The sequence below is a fragment of the Triturus cristatus genome, chromosome 7 (assembly GCF_964204655.1).
Source record: "Triturus cristatus chromosome 7, aTriCri1.1, whole genome shotgun sequence".
Classification (NCBI taxonomy): Eukaryota; Metazoa; Chordata; class Amphibia; order Caudata; family Salamandridae; genus Triturus; species Triturus cristatus.
In genome coordinates this window covers 1,573,694,210-1,573,711,658 of record NC_140590.1, presented here as the reverse complement: position 1 = coordinate 1,573,711,658, position 17,449 = coordinate 1,573,694,210, and the positions used below count along the sequence as shown (strand labels likewise).

At 48.5% G+C, this 17,449-nt stretch overlaps 1 protein-coding gene across 2 annotated transcripts in view; it reads right to left on the bottom strand.

Annotated features, from left to right (window-relative positions):
* Window positions 1–17,449, bottom strand: part of EYA2 (EYA transcriptional coactivator and phosphatase 2) — a 310,430-nt gene that overhangs the window by 219,104 nt on the left and 73,877 nt on the right. Inside the window, exon 1 of one of the 2 annotated variants that reach the window (XM_085619408.1) lies at window positions 12,068–12,263. The exons of the other annotated variant lie outside the window; for it this stretch is intronic. The gene's annotated coding sequence lies outside the window, so the exon portion shown is untranslated. Of the gene's footprint in view, window positions 1–12,067; window positions 12,264–17,449 lie in introns of those variants that run through there. 2 annotated transcript variants of the gene reach the window in all.

The window sequence follows — 17,449 nt, the reverse complement described above, 5'->3', positions numbered from 1 at the left end:
GAAAGAAGTCCACCACATAATATGAAGGATATTTCAGCAGATTATACCCACTTCAAAATGGGAGAATGATTGACAGGGCAACATTGTCCGTGGGCGTGCCTTTCCTTCTATAATTAGAGAGCTCAGACCATGAAACAGTGTAAGTGAGAGGGAACATTAAAGTAATACTTATATTATGTCTGGAATAGAAACTAGATTCCTTCAAATGCCCACTAATGGAATTTTACTTTCATCCTGGGCACATGTTCAGGTCAAACTGCTCAGTGGACCAAGTTAATGGACTGTAGTCTTCTTGTTGCCATTCACTGCAAATGTAATGCAGGTGAGAGGGCTTCCTACTTCAGCTCCAGGCCTTGGCCGGGCAGTAAATGTAGGCAGGACAAAAAGGAGGATAAGCCTCACAACTGATGAACTCCTAACATTTTAAGAGGTCACATTAACTGGTCTCAATATTTATCAAACTGGAAAGGGGTCTAAATGTGGCCTACAAAAAGCCCAGTGCCGCAAGGCTTCCTTGTTTTAGAACATGGTGGGAATTTTAATAAAACCAATTTAAATACAAAATAATAGTTGCATATAAAAATTGCACCTGTGTAGCACCATGTTTAGAAAATAAGAAATATCCTCGGGGATGCCATTGTTCCAAAGTAATGGCTGAGAGGCAGTACCCTACATAGCTAACAATGCATTGAACATTGCAAAGCAATGGTGACCAATCAATGAGGTGGTGTAATTTACTCATGGAAAATGCAGCCAGTCAAGACTTGGCAGAAGCTGATAATGCCAGAAACATCTGGAGGTGTGATCTACATATACATACCTTATCTAAGCATGCACAACTTCTGCATCCGTAAGTTACTCTTGGCAGTGAAAACAAGCATTGGCATAGCCAATAGGTCTCGCCTTTTGGACCTTATAAGTGTTTAGCCATGCAACAGTTGCATAACTAAATACTTATAAAGTCCCAAAAGCGAGACCTATTGGCTATGCCAATGCTTGTTTTAACTGCTGCAATCTATTGAAGCCTCACGGAGAACATCAAAGCGAAAGTGAAAGTAATCACGGTAAAGCACGACGTGCGCGCCCGCGCACATGCACTGTAGCCATAGGCTGGCCTGGTAGCACTTTTTGGAGCCCTCACAAAATGTCTCGCCAGACCAGCGCATGCGCTGGGTCAGGCGAGACCTAAAAATGGCCATTCCCATGACAGTGCCAGAACTGTGGTGAGGGAACTACAACAGATGATGTGACTTTCACACAATTAGAATTCTGTGAGCCTTCAGCAGGGAAAGATCCTTTACCTTGCACTCACAACAGCGACTTGCCTTTACAACGCAGTCACTACCCCAACTGCGACGTTACCACGTGTTACTTTACCACACAAGCCAGTACAGCGACTTGTTTTAAGGGGCGCGCTGTTGGACTGGCTTTGTATTCCTAAGTCCAACACCTTCCCTACTGTTGCGTAGACTTGAGTTGGAACAGTAATTATACTATTCCAAAGTACAGCGCCCCCTAAAGCAAGTCGTTGTAATGACTTGCTTGGTAAAATAACGTGTAGTAATTTCGATGTCGGGGTAGTGACTGCGTTGTAAAGGCATGCGGGGTAAATGCATGCCGGGTTCCATCATACAACCTATTCAGCAACTTATGTAAAATATACTTCCAAATAAAACCTGTATATCTAACAGCTGAATCATTCAGGTACGCCGTGCCAACATGATGAGAGAGCACTTGGATTTTTTACAAGAACTTTTTTTAATTCTTATTTTTTTTTCTTAATTTCCAATTTTTCTGAATATTTCACACTACTTAAAAGTATATAGAACACCTGTCTTGAGATCACACATGACTGATTAGTTAACATGTCCTGGCCTAGTTGCAAGAACAAATATCACATGATGTAGGCTAGAATTGAATACTCAGTCAAAATGATTCCAAACTATGCACAAACAAAATTGAGATTTCACAAAGGTCACAATGGAGACTGGCTGCAGCTTTTTAAACAATAAATCTGATATGCCAGATTTCAAATAAAGTGATTCATCAGCTTATATTCATGTTAATAAACAGATAATTCCCCAAACAAGGCAGGCGCATTCCAAAGCAGAACGACCCTTGACCTTGCCTGGTAGGTCGCTCCCCCCCGCTGCAGCTCCGCCTGCGTTCCTGCTGCCGCCTGCTGCCGCCGCTGAAGTCGAGGACCTCCAACCACCGGCAGGCTACCACCTGCACCTCATCCCTGGTGGCCAGTGGTGGCCTTAGGTTTATATCTACTCTCTGTTGTGCCTGTATTCTGTCTGCCCGTCTCTCTTCTGTACTCCTCTGCCCTCCTTCTGTACACCTGTTCCTCTTCTGTACCCCCCTGCCCCCCGCTCGCCGCTGTGACCTCTTTTACTTCTGTGCCCCGACTGCCCGGTTCTCTCCCTCTGTACCTCATCTGCCTCCCGCCCCTGCTGCGACCTTTCTGCTCTGTGCCCCCTGCCCATCTGTCCAGTTGCTGCTGTGCCCCCTTTTCTGCTTCTGTACCCCTTTTTGCCTTGTTTTCCTACCTTGCGACTGCTTCGCTTCCCTGCTCCCGTCCCCGCCGCTGCATTCCCTGCGGCCCCGCCCCCTCCGTGCCCATTCGCTGCCCTGCCACCCGCCTTCCGCCTCCCAGCTGCTCCTCCCTCCCCACCTCCCCATATATGGTGGCCGCTGTGCGGCCACCCCTAAGGCAAGCCCGTCCGCGCCTGGACCGCGCCCAGCGCCAGAACCCCTGGCCCCCGCACCAGCCATGAAGACCGCCTCCGTTACGACGCCAGCACCCTCGTTGCTCTCAACTCTGGAAGAACCCACACCTGCTGCAAGGCCACCCCGAAGCGCACCCACGGTCCCTTCGCCTGCCGGGACTGCAGCTTCTCCTGCCTCGAAGGCACCGAGACACCCGCCACGACGTAACCCAACCAGCTCAGATGCATCCTGATCAACACCCGCTCCACACGCAAACACGCCGTCGAGCTCTGGGACCTACTCGACACCGCATCTCCGGACGTCGCCTTCCTGACCGAGACCTGGATGAATGAAGCCTCCTCTCCAGACATCACCATAGCCATCCCCGACGGATACAAGATCATCCGCAGAGACCGCACCAACGGAGCCGGAGGAGGAATCACCATTGTCCACAAGAACACCATCAGGGTCTCAACAAACACCAACGACACTCTCAGCACCGCCGAACACATGCAGTTCCAGATCCACACGGACCCCAAGACCACCCTAAGAGGCACCCTCGTCTACAGACCGCCCGGACCCCGACCACAATTCTGCGACTCCATCGCCGACTTCATCAGCACGCACGCGCTGACCTTCACCGACTACATCCTCCTCGGAGACCTGAACTATCATCTGGAGAACAACAACGACAACAACGACAGCAACTCATCCACCCTGATCGACAACCTCACCAACCTCGGACTAAAACAGCTTGTCACGACGCCGACCCACATCGCTGGTCACACGCTCGATGCCATCTTCTCCTCAAGCCCCCACGTCGCCTTCAGCCATGACTCCGAACTCACCTGAACAGACCACCACTGCATCCACTTCACCTTCTGAAAACCCCTCACTCACCACCGCACCCTACAGATCCCCCGCCGCTGCTGGGGCAAAGTCACTGAAGAACAACTACAGACAAACCTCGCACTCAACTCCACCAACCCTGACGATGGTGCACGCATCCTCAGACGCTGGATGGACGACTGCGCCAACACCTTAGCCCCGCTGAAAAAGCCAACCAACAGAGACACCAGCAAGAGAGCCAGCTGGTTCACCCCGGAACTCCTAGCATCAAAGCGCACCTGCCGGAAATTGGAGAACAAATGGCACAGCAAGGAGACGCCGGACAGTCGTGCTGCCCACAAAGACGCCATCCGCAACCACCACCACCTCATCAGGACCGCCAAAAGGACCTCTTTCAAAGACCGCCTCGACAACAATGCACAAAACAGCAAGGAGCTCTTCAACGTCGTGAAGGAACTCTCCAACCCCAGCTCCAGCGCCAACGACATTCGGCCATTGCAAGCCCTGTGCGACTACCTCGCCACCTTCTTTCACCGCAAAATCACCGACATCCATGACAGCTTCAACCCCCGAACGACCCCTACAGGCCTCGGCACGCCGGACCCACCGCACCCCATCGACCACGACTACCTGACAACCTGGGCCAACGTGAGCATCGAGGACACAATCAAGACCATGGGCACAATCCACTCCGGCTCCCCGTCAAACCCTCTTCCACACCACATCTTCAACAAAGCCGGCAGCTCCATCGCACCCCACCTGCGCAACGTCATCAACCTCTCCTTCAAGACCGCTACCATCCGAGAGCTGGAAGCATGCTGAGATCAACGCCCTACTGAAGAAACCCAAGGCGGACCCGAGCGACCTCAAGAACTTCCAGCCCATCTCCCTGCTTCCGTTCCCCGCAAAGGTCATCGAGAAGATAGTTAACATCCATCTCACCCGTCACCTCGAAGACAACAGCATCCTGGACCCCTCCCAATCAGAATTCCGCAGCAACCACAGTGCCGAGACTGCCCTCATCGCCGCCACAGACGACATCAGGATCCTGCTAGACAACCGCGAGACAGCGGCCCTCATCCTCCTGGACCTCTCCGCCACCTTCGACACTGTCTGCCACCGCACATTATGCACCCGCCTCCACGACGCAGGGATCTGAGACAAGGCCCTCGACTGGACCACCTCCTTCCTCTCTGGCAGAACTCAGAGAGTCCGCCTCCCCCCGTTCCGGTCCAAAGCCTCCGAGACCATCTGCGGCGTCCCGCAGGGATTCTCCCTCAGCCTGACGCTGTTCAACGTCTACATGGCACCACTCGCACGCATTGCCCGACAGCACGACCTCAACATAATCTCCTATGCTGACGACACGCAGCTGATCCTCTCCCTCACCAAGGACCCCCTCACTGCCAAATCCAACCCCCACCAGGGAATGAAGGCTGTCACCGACTGGATGGAGGAAAGCCGACTTAAGCTGAACACAGACAAGATGGAGATCCTCATCCTCGGGCCCAACCCCTCAGCATGGGAAGACTCCTGGTGGCCCGCATCACTGGGGACACCCCCGGCTCCTACCAACCACACATGCAACCTGGGAGTCATCCTCGACTCAAAACTCACCATGACCAAACAAGTCAACGCAGTCTCCTCTACCTGCTTCAACACCCTCCGCATGCTCCGCAAGATCTACAGATGGATCCCGACAGACACGAGGAAAACAGTCACCCAGGCCCTAGTCAGCAGCAGACTCGACTACGGAAACGCCCTCTATGCCGGAGCCCCAACCAAGCTCATCAACAGACTGCAAAGAATCCAGAACGCCTCTGCACGCCTGATCCTCGACGTCCCGCGCCGCGACCACATCACCCCCACCTGATTAACCTGCACTGGCTCCCCGTCAACAGAAGTATCTCCTTCAAGCTCCTGATCCACGCACACAAGGCACTCCACAAAACCGTCCCAGCCTATCTCAACAGTCGACTCTCCTTCTACGTACCCAACAGGAAACTCCGCTCCACCGACCACGCCCGGGCCACGGTCCCGCGCATCCGTAGAACCACATCCGAAGGCAGGTCCTTCTCCCACCGCACCGCCAAGACCTGGAACACCCTCCCCCCCAACCTATGACAAACCGAAGACCTGCTGACCTTCAGGAGACGACTCAAGACCTGGCTTTTCGACCAGTAGCAGCAGCACCCCGCCCCCCCCAGCACCTTGAAATCCTTGCGGGTAAGTAGTGCGCTTTACAAATTAACTGATTGATTGATTGATTCATGGTCCATAACTGCTCAGAATCAAACAGAAGTTTGTTTATTGGTTCAAACTTGCTGCTAGTCCAAAATGGGTATGGGTCTTAAACTGCTGGTATAATCCCAAACAGTTAAGAGTCAAAACTCTTAGATTGTCCAGAAAAGTTAACGGTCTAAAACAGTTGAAACTCCAAAACAATGTAACGGTCCAAAACTGTTTCTGGTCTAAAACAGTTAACAATCTGAAACTTTTGGTGGACCAAAACAGTTTATAGCCCTGAACATTTTGCTAACAATGTTTGTTTCATTAACTTATTACAAATACATCCTCTGAGAGTAATTTAGCCATCGGTATTCTCTTTTGGCTCCAGTGCCCCAGCCGGGGCATTTTCTTTTACTTCTTTAGGGCTAGAGTAATGGTAAAAGGTGCATTTTAAAAACTTCCGTAGCAATGCTCGTGACCGACTATGGCTGAGGTTTGAACTTCTTGTATAAAATGGCAGAGTCCATTTCTCAAAGACTCAAAACAACCATAGCTAAAAATGCAATTTGGGAGAGGGGCTGGGCTGATTTCCAGACATTATGAATAAGTGTCATTACTGTGAAAGCCCTTTCTGTAGCAAGCATTGGCCTTGCCTTTAGGACCCATTAGCTCTGCCAATGGTTTTTAGCACGGTGCACAGCATTTGGGATGCTCTTCAGCATGGCTAAAGAATAAAAAAAAGGCCTTTGACGTGGTCGCTCGAGCCATTTTGTAGGCGCTCGCACCATGAGTGCAGGCACCTAAAAACAAACATTTGCAATGCCTTTTCTTTATCTGTTATGATAATTAACGCATAAATGAAAGGCATTGTCATTTACAATGCCAATAGCTCAAACTCTTGTAAACGCGAGACCTATTTCATTTCAAAGACGCAACCGCCATTGTCCCGGGCTGCTTGGAAAGTGAAAGCACGCATGGCACACTGAATGTTGCAGAAAAGCATTTTGTGCCTGCAGAAGGAGAAACTCCTTAAAGAAAATCGTGTTTCCAGACTAAATATCTTTATTTTGCCCCAGGTTCAGGTCTTAGGGCTGCCCTTTTGGTTGGTAACTACAGACTAAATAAGACATACCGTGTAACAACAGAAGTAATAGAGCCAGTCCTCATGGGAGGGTACAAATGAAGACTTGGTGGTACTAAGGAGGGACTAACAAGCTTATCAATGAATCAGAAGCCAGCATTTACAAAGGACAATGACACAAGCCAATGAAAATATGGGAGGAGAGTGGGTGGAGATTCAAGTCAATACTAAAATACAGCATGCCTCTGAGAGCAGCGCATGCGCTGCCCAAGCTCGACCTAAAAATATGCGGGTGGTTGTTTTCAGTTTAGTTACTGATCCAAGTTGGATCAGTAACAAAAAAGAAAAAAATTCTAAAAATGTTTTTAAAATGTGGGCGTATGGAAGCAACACGGGGGAGGGAGGGAGGGAGAAAGAAACACGCTGTTGACGCAAAACATGGCACTTCAGGGGGACAAAAGCAACACAGAGTGCACGTGTGGTGGGGAGGAGAAAAACTGACGAGAAAGCAACATGGAGTGATTGAGGGATAAGTACATGCACGAGCAGGCAATGGGGGACTACAGGGGTGAGGACGAGAAGCAACGGGTGAGAAAGGAGGATGTGGGTAGGGAAAGGAACACAGAGGGCGGAGGGCGGAAGGCGGAAGGAGAAGCAATTGGCAAGAAAGCAACATGGAGTGGGGGGGAAAAGCACATGGGTGAAAGAGCAATGAGGGGAGTACAGGAGGGCAAGTGCAACATGGAGAGGGAGGGGAGACGCACACAGACAAGAGAGCAACACTGAGTGCGGTGGGAGCGAAGTACATGATGTAGACAGCTGGATAAAACATGCATGTCCATGGAGTGATTACCCGAGAAGAAAAAAGTAGTGCTTGAAAAGAACGCACTGGAGGCACAGAAGCAAGCCAATCAAAAGTGCTGGTGAAGAGGCAATGTTCCATAGGCGAGACAAACACAAGACTGACAAGCTGGGACATAAATAAGAAGCAGGTGAATGAATATGACACAAAAGCCAACCAATTTTAAGTAGTGGGTGCGCACTAAACCCTGTATGTTCTTCTAATCAACATTTACCTGTATTCTTGCAATTTTGTTCAAGTGGCTAATAGAAATTCCTTTTAGATTCCCAATTTCAAACAATAACGAGCATAACTTCAACTGTACATACTTATAAAATGTTTTACATCACATCATGATTGAAACCAGTAAATGTCCCTGGACCCTGTCATGAAGTTACATCTGCAGATTGTCCCCTCAAGCGATGCTGGAGGTGGGGAGAACTGGGTACTGTCCCTTTCTTATGCCCACTGATAACTAGATATAGATATTGAGGATAGGTGGGAAAGACCATTAGGTTACCCGTTGCCCTACTTGCTGCAGCACCACATCCTCTCACTCGACCCCAATGTCCTTGGTCTTACACTAGAAGTCCTTGCCCTTGATGGAGGACCAGCGAGCAGACAGCTTTACAGCACATCTTAGTGTGACGAGCAGAGAAGAAAAACGGTACAATACAAAACTTCATCTAAACACGATGGCATGTCCATTGTGGGCTTAAATGGCCATGCCCTACTCGAATGGCAACATTTAAAGAAGCCGCCATCTCAGAGCAGTTATGTTTGACATTGATGCCCCAAATCTAGAGGCTGAAGCTAAGACCACCAACAACTTTGACTTCTCTGTTGCATGTTGAATACCTCAAAGCAGATCTCTGCCAACTCTGCCTTTCAACGTGTGCCTCCAAGCGACGAATGGCCTCCTCCGATTCAACGCCGATGCGGACAACACAAAACTGTATTTTCAAAATGGGGCAGATCTGCCTTTGCCAATCAGCTGATTCGGTTCAGCTGTACGGGGAGTCACCATTGACAGCTTCACAATGAGAATGAAAAGCGGTGGCTGTTGTTGACTTGCGGGTTGTCTTCCCTGGCTCTACAGCTCTTTCTCTCGGCTGGTTCAAAGTGGTGCCAAAGGGCTGCAACCTGAGGTTTGGTTCTGGTCTTGCGTTGGAACCCCAAAAAGGTTCCAACAGAAACTCTTGCATACGCTGCCCACTTTCTTGCTATTTTCGAGAAACAAAACAAAGGTACCTGCATTTGTTGTGTGCAAAGGAAATTTACTACGCACGCTACATACATAAATATGGCTATGTGGTCTTAACTGCTAGTAAGAGTGAGATTGTGTTATAAAATGAAAGAGTGCAGAATTATGTGACATTATTACATTAGCCCAACAATTCTTAACTGTGAGATCACAATATTTAGTTCCAACCGTCCTGGTTTCCATTTTCTTATCTTTCCTCTACTTCTCCCAGTCGTTTGAGGTGACCTTGTGGGAGCAAAAAGCGCTACACAGTAGCAACGTCACAGAAGCGTGCAAGCGCTCACATATCACCAAATCTCAACATGCACACCAAACCGGGTTGTTCGGAGCCAAACCTCAGCCTAGCATGCTACTACTGATGAGGCAGGCACGGTACAACCAAACCAGGCCAGTGCTCCAGTATTCGCACTGTAGAAACCTTAGAATCAAATCAAATGTGACAAGACGAACGGAGAAGAATTTTGAACTGATAATATCACATCATGCAGCAATATTGTTGAAACATTATAATAATGGGCTCCAGCCTGGGTTTCAGTGTGTGTGGTTTGGTAAATAAAAAACAGAAGGGACTGACCAGTAAAATACTTCTATGCTTGAACTGAAGTCTGCCTTATTCACCTTCCTCAGTGAGCCAGAGAACATTTCAAGCTTTCCTGAGCGTGTCTTACACATCAGACAAGTGTGCAGAGGCTGTGGCCTAACGGCCAGAATTGCCTACTTTGAAGCTGGGGAGCCAGGTTCGGGTCTTGCCATCGGCTCAACATCCTGGAATTCTGGGAAAATCACGTATTCTCCCTGTGCCTACCAAAAATGAATGTGCCCTTGTGTAACTTAACTGGTGCTCATCATGTAAAGCGCTCCGATGCCTTCGGGTTGACTTTGCGCTTTATAAAACAAACAAAAAAGAGAAGTGCAACCATTCTTCATTCTCAGCAATTTCCCACTAAAATACTGCATAGGGAGGGTGGTCGGCTTTACCCAGAGTACCCGTGAATCCATATCCAGAGTGCCAGACAGGACTGAACGGCGCTGTGGCGGGATTGCACCCGACCCGGGAGAGACTAGTTTACTCTCCAAAATATGGGACCTGCCCCTACTGGAATGAAGTAGTTTGTGAACATAATTATCCTCTCTAGACATTCATGGCAAATACGATCTGGTGGTGTGAGTAGTTCATATGTGTCTCCCCCAGCCATCCACACTAAAATGCATTGTGTGATCTTCGGCAAATTAATTTTATCTGATGATCTCATATTGCTCCATCTTCAGGTGCGAGATGGCGAGTGAGCCTCGCCTCTTTAATATCAGATCGCCCTACACTGAAAGTCTCATCATGAATCCACGCCCACAAGAACTGAAGTGTAAAAGCAATGAATGACCTGTCATGGGGAACCTCTCTCTCACACACGGAACAGCGTGAGCGCCCTGTGCATTTGATTCATGGTCTCGCAAGAAGTGGGCTCCTCAGATGCAGTCTTTCTCCACATCACGTGCACACAGCTCCCCACCCCAGATTCATTCTCTGCTTCATAATAGGAAAAAAAACGACGGCAAAACGCTGCTCAAATCGTCCTATCTTCCTAAGCCTCCAATAGCAAAAGGTCAACAGTCCATACAAAAAACTACTGTATGGTGTTCTGTCTGAATTAAACTCACACCACACTCCTGTGTTGTGTACAATACCTAATGTTTAAGTGAAAGCTGTTATTAAGAAAAAGAAAAGTAGGCTCCAAAGCGCTCTGCGCTTCCAGGCACTATTTCGGTATAACATCAAATGGCAATAATAAATGCATAGAAAGCAAATTCTTCATGCTCACATTGTTGAGATCATTGACTGTGCACCAGTATAAAGTATTACACACGATATTAAGTGCTGTCTGCATATAGCGCCAAAAGGCAGAACGGCGAGCGCTGAGCTTCACTAACACCCGGCGACCTCACAACAGATGTCGAAATTATGCAAACATTGAGCGATCCGTACTCACTCCGGTGCGTGGCGCGCCCTCGCTCGCGCGCTTGCCGGCCTCTGGCAGGTATGTGCCAACAGTCCCGCACCGAGGCTAGCCCCGTCCCTTCTCACAACCCCGGCCCCTGGCATTGTCCCCCTCGCCGTGTGTGGGCAGACGAGCCAGTTCAGGTGCTGCTCAAGCAGCCATAAAATTGCGATCCCCTTCATTCAGCACAATTACTTAATTTAATCAAGTTACAGCGGAGCCCCCACCAGGTAGGCGGTGAGACTGGCCTATTGTGTGTGTGTGTGGGGGGGGGGGGGAGAGCCCCGCTAATGTGATTGCGAAATAATTAGATGGCACTTCAAAGCAGATTAAAAGAGAAATTTGATTTTTTTTAAACTATACGTAATCCTAATGAGGACACGAACAATATGTATTCGTATTTTTGTTTAAATTGATACTTATGTTAAATATATGAGCATGAGAAATATAAAGTGAATATTTACACAAAATGACAAAAATTACTAATATTAAAACAGAATCAGTAGTACAGAGCATCCAATTAAAAATATATCATTTAATGTCACATTTATTTTAGGTAAATCATGAAAAGAAAGCTGCACCATAGTATTGCACACACACAGCCCTTTTAATGTTTTTCCGTAGGTTTGCGAACCACCACTGATATCTAGGCAACTCAAGAACGGGTAATTACAAATGTAGAGAAAAAAAAAGTTAAATAAAAGGTGTAGGTAAAATAATGTATACATGCGACTTTACGTTTCCTCCCTTCGGCATCTATCGCAACATAAACTGCAAAGGGCACCAGCAACTCATATTTTATATCCAGTTAAAGGTTACGTTCCACTCACAACACCGGTATGCAAAACGCATAATGCAAAAAGAAAAAAATCTGAACCTGGAAAACTGTAAAAACACGCACTGATTTACAGTTTTTCTAAGGAATTAGTAGATTTGCAGATAACAGCTCTGCGTTCATCTAAAACAACGCGCTCGTCATGTGAAGTATTTAACTGTGATGTGCACACAGCCGGGGGTGAGCTTTAGCCGAAAGGTAAATACGCCGGAGTGAATGAGCTGAAAGGTAAACACGTCAGAGTGCAGGGTGTTTGCCTTACCTGGTGCGCACCTCGTGGGACTCGGGTAAACGCGCTTCTCCCTGGCTTCACAGCGCTGGCCTGGACGCTCGCCGTTCTCACGCGCTGCTCCGGAGCTCTCGGGCCGCCTGCTCGGTGTCCGGTTTCTCGGGAACTGAAGGGCCCTTCTTCCCCTCTCCCCGACGGGCGGCCCATCTCTCCGCGCCGCCGCCCCCTCCCCAGACGCGCGCTCCCCGGGCCCAGAGCGCGGCCCGGGGACTGGAGGTCATTCATTATGGGAGGCAACAGCTGGGAGGCGGACCTCCCAAAACTTCCTGCAATTATCGGGCAGGGAGATGAGAGGGAGATAGGCCGGGGGTGGCCGGGCACCGGGAGGGGTCGCTTTGTTCCAGGGGTTCGCGTTCAGACCTATCGCTTTTCAAGGTAGCCTTGGGTTTTACGCGGCCTCACTGATTTTTTTCCATCAAGGTCCGTATTCATCCCCAGCCCCAAAGATAAGCAGTGGGGCGACATGTGGCTGCTGAGGTCTGGTGTGGTCTGCGGCCCTCGGGTGTGGGTCGTGACCGGCACAGTTCAGGCTTTCATCCTCCCGGGGCTAATTTAATGAGTAGCCATTTCAAGCGCTTAGTAAAATGTGATCACACAAGCGTTCTGAGCGCTGTGTTTTATTTAACGCAAGCACTGTAAAAATAGCATATTACACTGCTGTAATAGAAGTCAAACTGCAACCTCAAAAAACACTGCTGTAATACTGGTAACACCGCTACCTTACATTACACTTCTGTAATACGTGTCACTCAACTACCTCCCATACACTGTTTTAATACAAGTTCCACTGCTGCCTCACAATACACTGCTATAATACAGGTCACTGCCGTAATAAAGTCACAGTGTTACCTCACACAACACTGCTGTAATGCACGTAACACTTCTACCTCATTACACTGCTGTAATACAGGTCACACAACTGCCTCAAAATACACCGTTATTACAGGTCACACTGCTACATCAAGATACACTGCTGTAATACTGATAACACTGCTACCTCAAAATACATTGCTGTAATAGAAGTCACACTGCTACCTCCCCGTACACTGTTATAATACAGGTCACTCTACTACCCCAAGATACACTGCTGTAATACAGGTCACACTGCTACCTCACAATACACTGATATAATACAGTCCATAGTGCTGCTTCACAAAACACTGCTATAATAAAGTCACACTGCTACCTCACAATACACTGCATCAAAATAGGACACCGTGCTCTTTTGCGATAGACAGTTATGACACAGGCGGCACTCCTACCTCACAATACACCTCTCAGTATTAAAGATAGCGCTGCTATAGCACAGGCCGCGCTGCTACCTCACAATACACCAATCAATACACCTCTCAGTATTAAAGATAGCGCTGCTATAGCACAGGCCGCGCTGCTACCTCACAATACACCAATCAATACACCTCTCAGTATTAAAGATAGCGCTGCTATAGCACAGGCCGCGCTGCTACCTCACAACACACCACTCAATAATAAGATTGCACTGCTGTAGGCTGCCATAGCACATGCCACACTGCTACCTCACAATACACCGCTAAGTAATAAAGCTGGCGCTGCTATAGGCTGCCATAGTACAGGCCGCGCTGCTACCTCACAATACACCAATCAATACACCTCTCAGTATTAAAGATAGCGCTGCTATAGCACAGACCGCGCTGCTACCTCACAACACACCACTCAATAATAAGATTGCACTGCTGTAGGCTGCCATAGCACATGCCACACTGCTACCTCACAATACACCGCTCAGTAATAAAGCTGGCGCTGCTATAGGCTGCCATAGTACAGGCCGCGCTGCTACCTCACAATACACCAATCAATACACCTCTCAGTATTAAAGATAGCGCTGCTATAGCACAGACCGCGCTGCTACCTCACAATACACCACTCAACAATAAGATTGCACTGCTGTAGGCTGCCATAGCACATGCCACACTGCTACCTCACAATACACCGCTCAGTAATAAAGCTGGCGCTGCTATAGGCTGCCACATCACAGGCCGCACTCTACCTCATAATACACCAATCAATACACCTCTCAGTATTAAAGATAGCGCTGCTATAGCACAGACCGCGCTGCTACCTCACAATACACCACTCAACAATAAGATTGCACTGCTGTAGGCTGCCATAGCACATGCCACACTGCTACCTCACAATACACCGCTCAGTAATAAAGCTGGCGCTGCTATAGGCTGCCACATCACAGGCCGCACTCTACCTCATAATACACCGCTTAATAATAAAGCTGGCGCTGCTATAGGCTGCCATAGTACAGGCCACGCTGCTACCTCACAATACACCAATCAATACACCTCTCAGTATTAAAGATAGCGCTGCTATAGCACAGACCGCGCTGCTACCTCACAACACACCACTCAACAATAAGATTGCACTGCTGTAGGCTGCCATAGCACATGCCACACTGTTACCTCACAATTCACCGCTCAGTAATAAAGCTGACGCTGCTATAGGCTGCCACATCACAGGCCACACTCTACCTTATAATACACCGCCTAATAATAAAGCTGGCGCTGCTATAGGCTGCCATAGTACAGGCCGCGCTGCTTCCTCACAATACACCAATCAATACACCTCTCAGTATTAAAGATAGCGCTGCTATAGCACAGGCCGCGCTGCTACCTCACAACACACCACTCAACAATAAGATTGCACTGCTGTAGGCTGCCATAGCACATGCCACACTGCTACCTCACAATTCACCGCTCAGTAATAAAGCTGGCGCTGCTATAGGCTGCCACATCACAGGCCGCACTCTACCTCATAATACACCGCTTAATAATAAAGCTGGCGCTGCTATAGGCTGCCATAGTACAGGCCACGCTGCTACCTCACAATACACCAATCAATACACCTCTCAGTATTAAAGATAGCGCTGCTATAGCACAGACCGCGCTGCTACCTCACAACACACCACTCAACAATAAGATTGCACTGCTGTAGGCTGCCATAGCACATGCCACACTGTTACCTCACAATTCACCGCTCAGTAATAAAGCTGACGCTGCTATAGGCTGCCACATCACAGGCCACACTCTACCTTATAATACACCGCCTAATAATAAAGCTGGCGCTGCTATAGGCTGCCATAGTACAGGCCGCGCTGCTTCCTCACAATACACCAATCAATACACCTCTCAGTATTAAAGATAGCGCTGCTATAGCACAGGCCGCGCTGCTACCTCACAACACACCACTCAATAATAAGATTGCACTGCTGTAGGCTGCCATAGCACATGCCACACTGCTACCTCACAATTCACCGCTCAGTAATAAAGCTGGCGCTGCTATAGGCTGCCACATCACAGGCCGCACTCTACCTCATAATACACCGCTTCATAATAAAGATAGCACTGCTATAGGCTGCCATAGTACAGGCCGTGCTGCTACCTCACAATACACCAATCAATATACGATCAATAATAAAGATAGCGTTGCTATAGGCTGCCACAGCACAGGCCGCACTCTTCCTCACAATACACCACTTAATAATAAACATAGCACTGCTATAGGCTGCCACAGCACAGACCGCACTGTTACCTCACAATACACCGATCAATAATAAAGATAGCGCTGCTATAGGCTGCCACAGCACAGGCCGCGCTGCTACCTCACAATACACTGTTTAATAATAAAGATTACACTGCTGTAGGATGTTATAGCACATGCCACGCTGCTACCTCACAATACATTGCTTAACAACAAAGATAGCGCTGCTATAGGCTGCCATAGCACAGGCTGCACTGCTACCTCACAATACACTGCTCAGTCATAAAGCTGGCACTGCTATAGGCTGCCACAGTACAGGCCGCACTGCTACCTCACAATACATCGCTTAATAATAAAGATAGCGCTGCTATAGGCTGCCACAGCACAGGCCGCGCTGCTACCTCACAATACACCGCTTAATAATAAAGATAGCTCTGCTATAGGCTGCCACAGCACAGGCCGCGCTGCTACCTCACAATACATCGCTTAATAATAAAGATAGCGCTGCTATAGGCTGCCACAGCACAGGCCGCGCTGCTACCTCACAATACACCGCTTAATAATAAAGATAGCGCTGCTATAGGCTGCCACAGCACAGGCCGCGCTGCTACCTCACAATACACCGCTTAATAATAAAGATAGCGCTGCTACAGGCTGCCACAGCACAGGCCGCGCTGCTACCTCACAATACACCGCTTAATAATAAAGATAGCGCTACTATTGGCTGCCATAGCACAGGCCGCCCTGCTACCTCTCAATACACCGATCAATAATAAAGATAGCGCTGCTATAGGCTGCCACAGCACAGGCCGCGCTGCTACCTCACAATACACCGCTTAATAATAAAGATAGCGCTGCTACAGGCTGTCACAGCACAGGCCGCGCTGCTACCTCACAATACACCGCTTAATAATAAAGATAGCGCTACTATTGGCTGCCATAGCACAGGCCGCCCTGCTACCTCTCAATATATCGCTTAACAATAAAAATAGCACTGCTGTCTGACAATAGGCTGCCATAGCACAGGCTGCGCTGCTATCATAAGCCATGGAGGACTATCTCACCTTGCACTATTATAATACAAGAAGCACAGCTGTCTCTTAATGCACTGCTATAACTAAGGTCACTGGTATGATGCAATCCTGTGACTACTGCATATTCCGTATCATATGGACTTGCTGCATTTGCCACATAATTCAACATCTGCTGCATAATTTGCAGATTTCAGGAACAAAATATTTCCAGATTAAAAAAACGAGAAGTTGCTAAAAATGCTGCCAGACATTTTGCAGCACAGTGGCAGGCCCTGTGCACACATTAACTGGTCTCTTTTCAGGTGCTGTTTGCTGGGAGCTGGTGTTAAACTGATACCAATAAGGTAAAACATTTGCTCAGACACTGTTAACAGTACCTTACAATAATGCAGGAAGCACTGGTGTACCATTTGTAATAACCCACATTTGTAAAGCGCAAACAATCACCCATAAGGGTCTCTAGGCGCTGGGGGCCGTCGGGAAGATTAAGCAAGCTATTGCCCAGAGTCACATGGTGCTGGGCTAATCTGCCGCCGGCGCCGGGGATCGAACCGTGATCCCCAGATTCCGGAGTCAGTCACCCTGGCCACGGCGCCACACCTCTTCCTCTACCAGGTGACACACTGCTAGAATATATGTGTCACAGTTATCGTTGCACAATACATTGGTTTAACAAAATCACCCCAACTATATTGTAATACACTGCTGCTGTTAGACTCAAAGCCCAGCAATTTGTGATATGCTGCTATGAAACATTCAGTTCTGGTATCTCGCAATACCAGGTCCGGACTGGCCG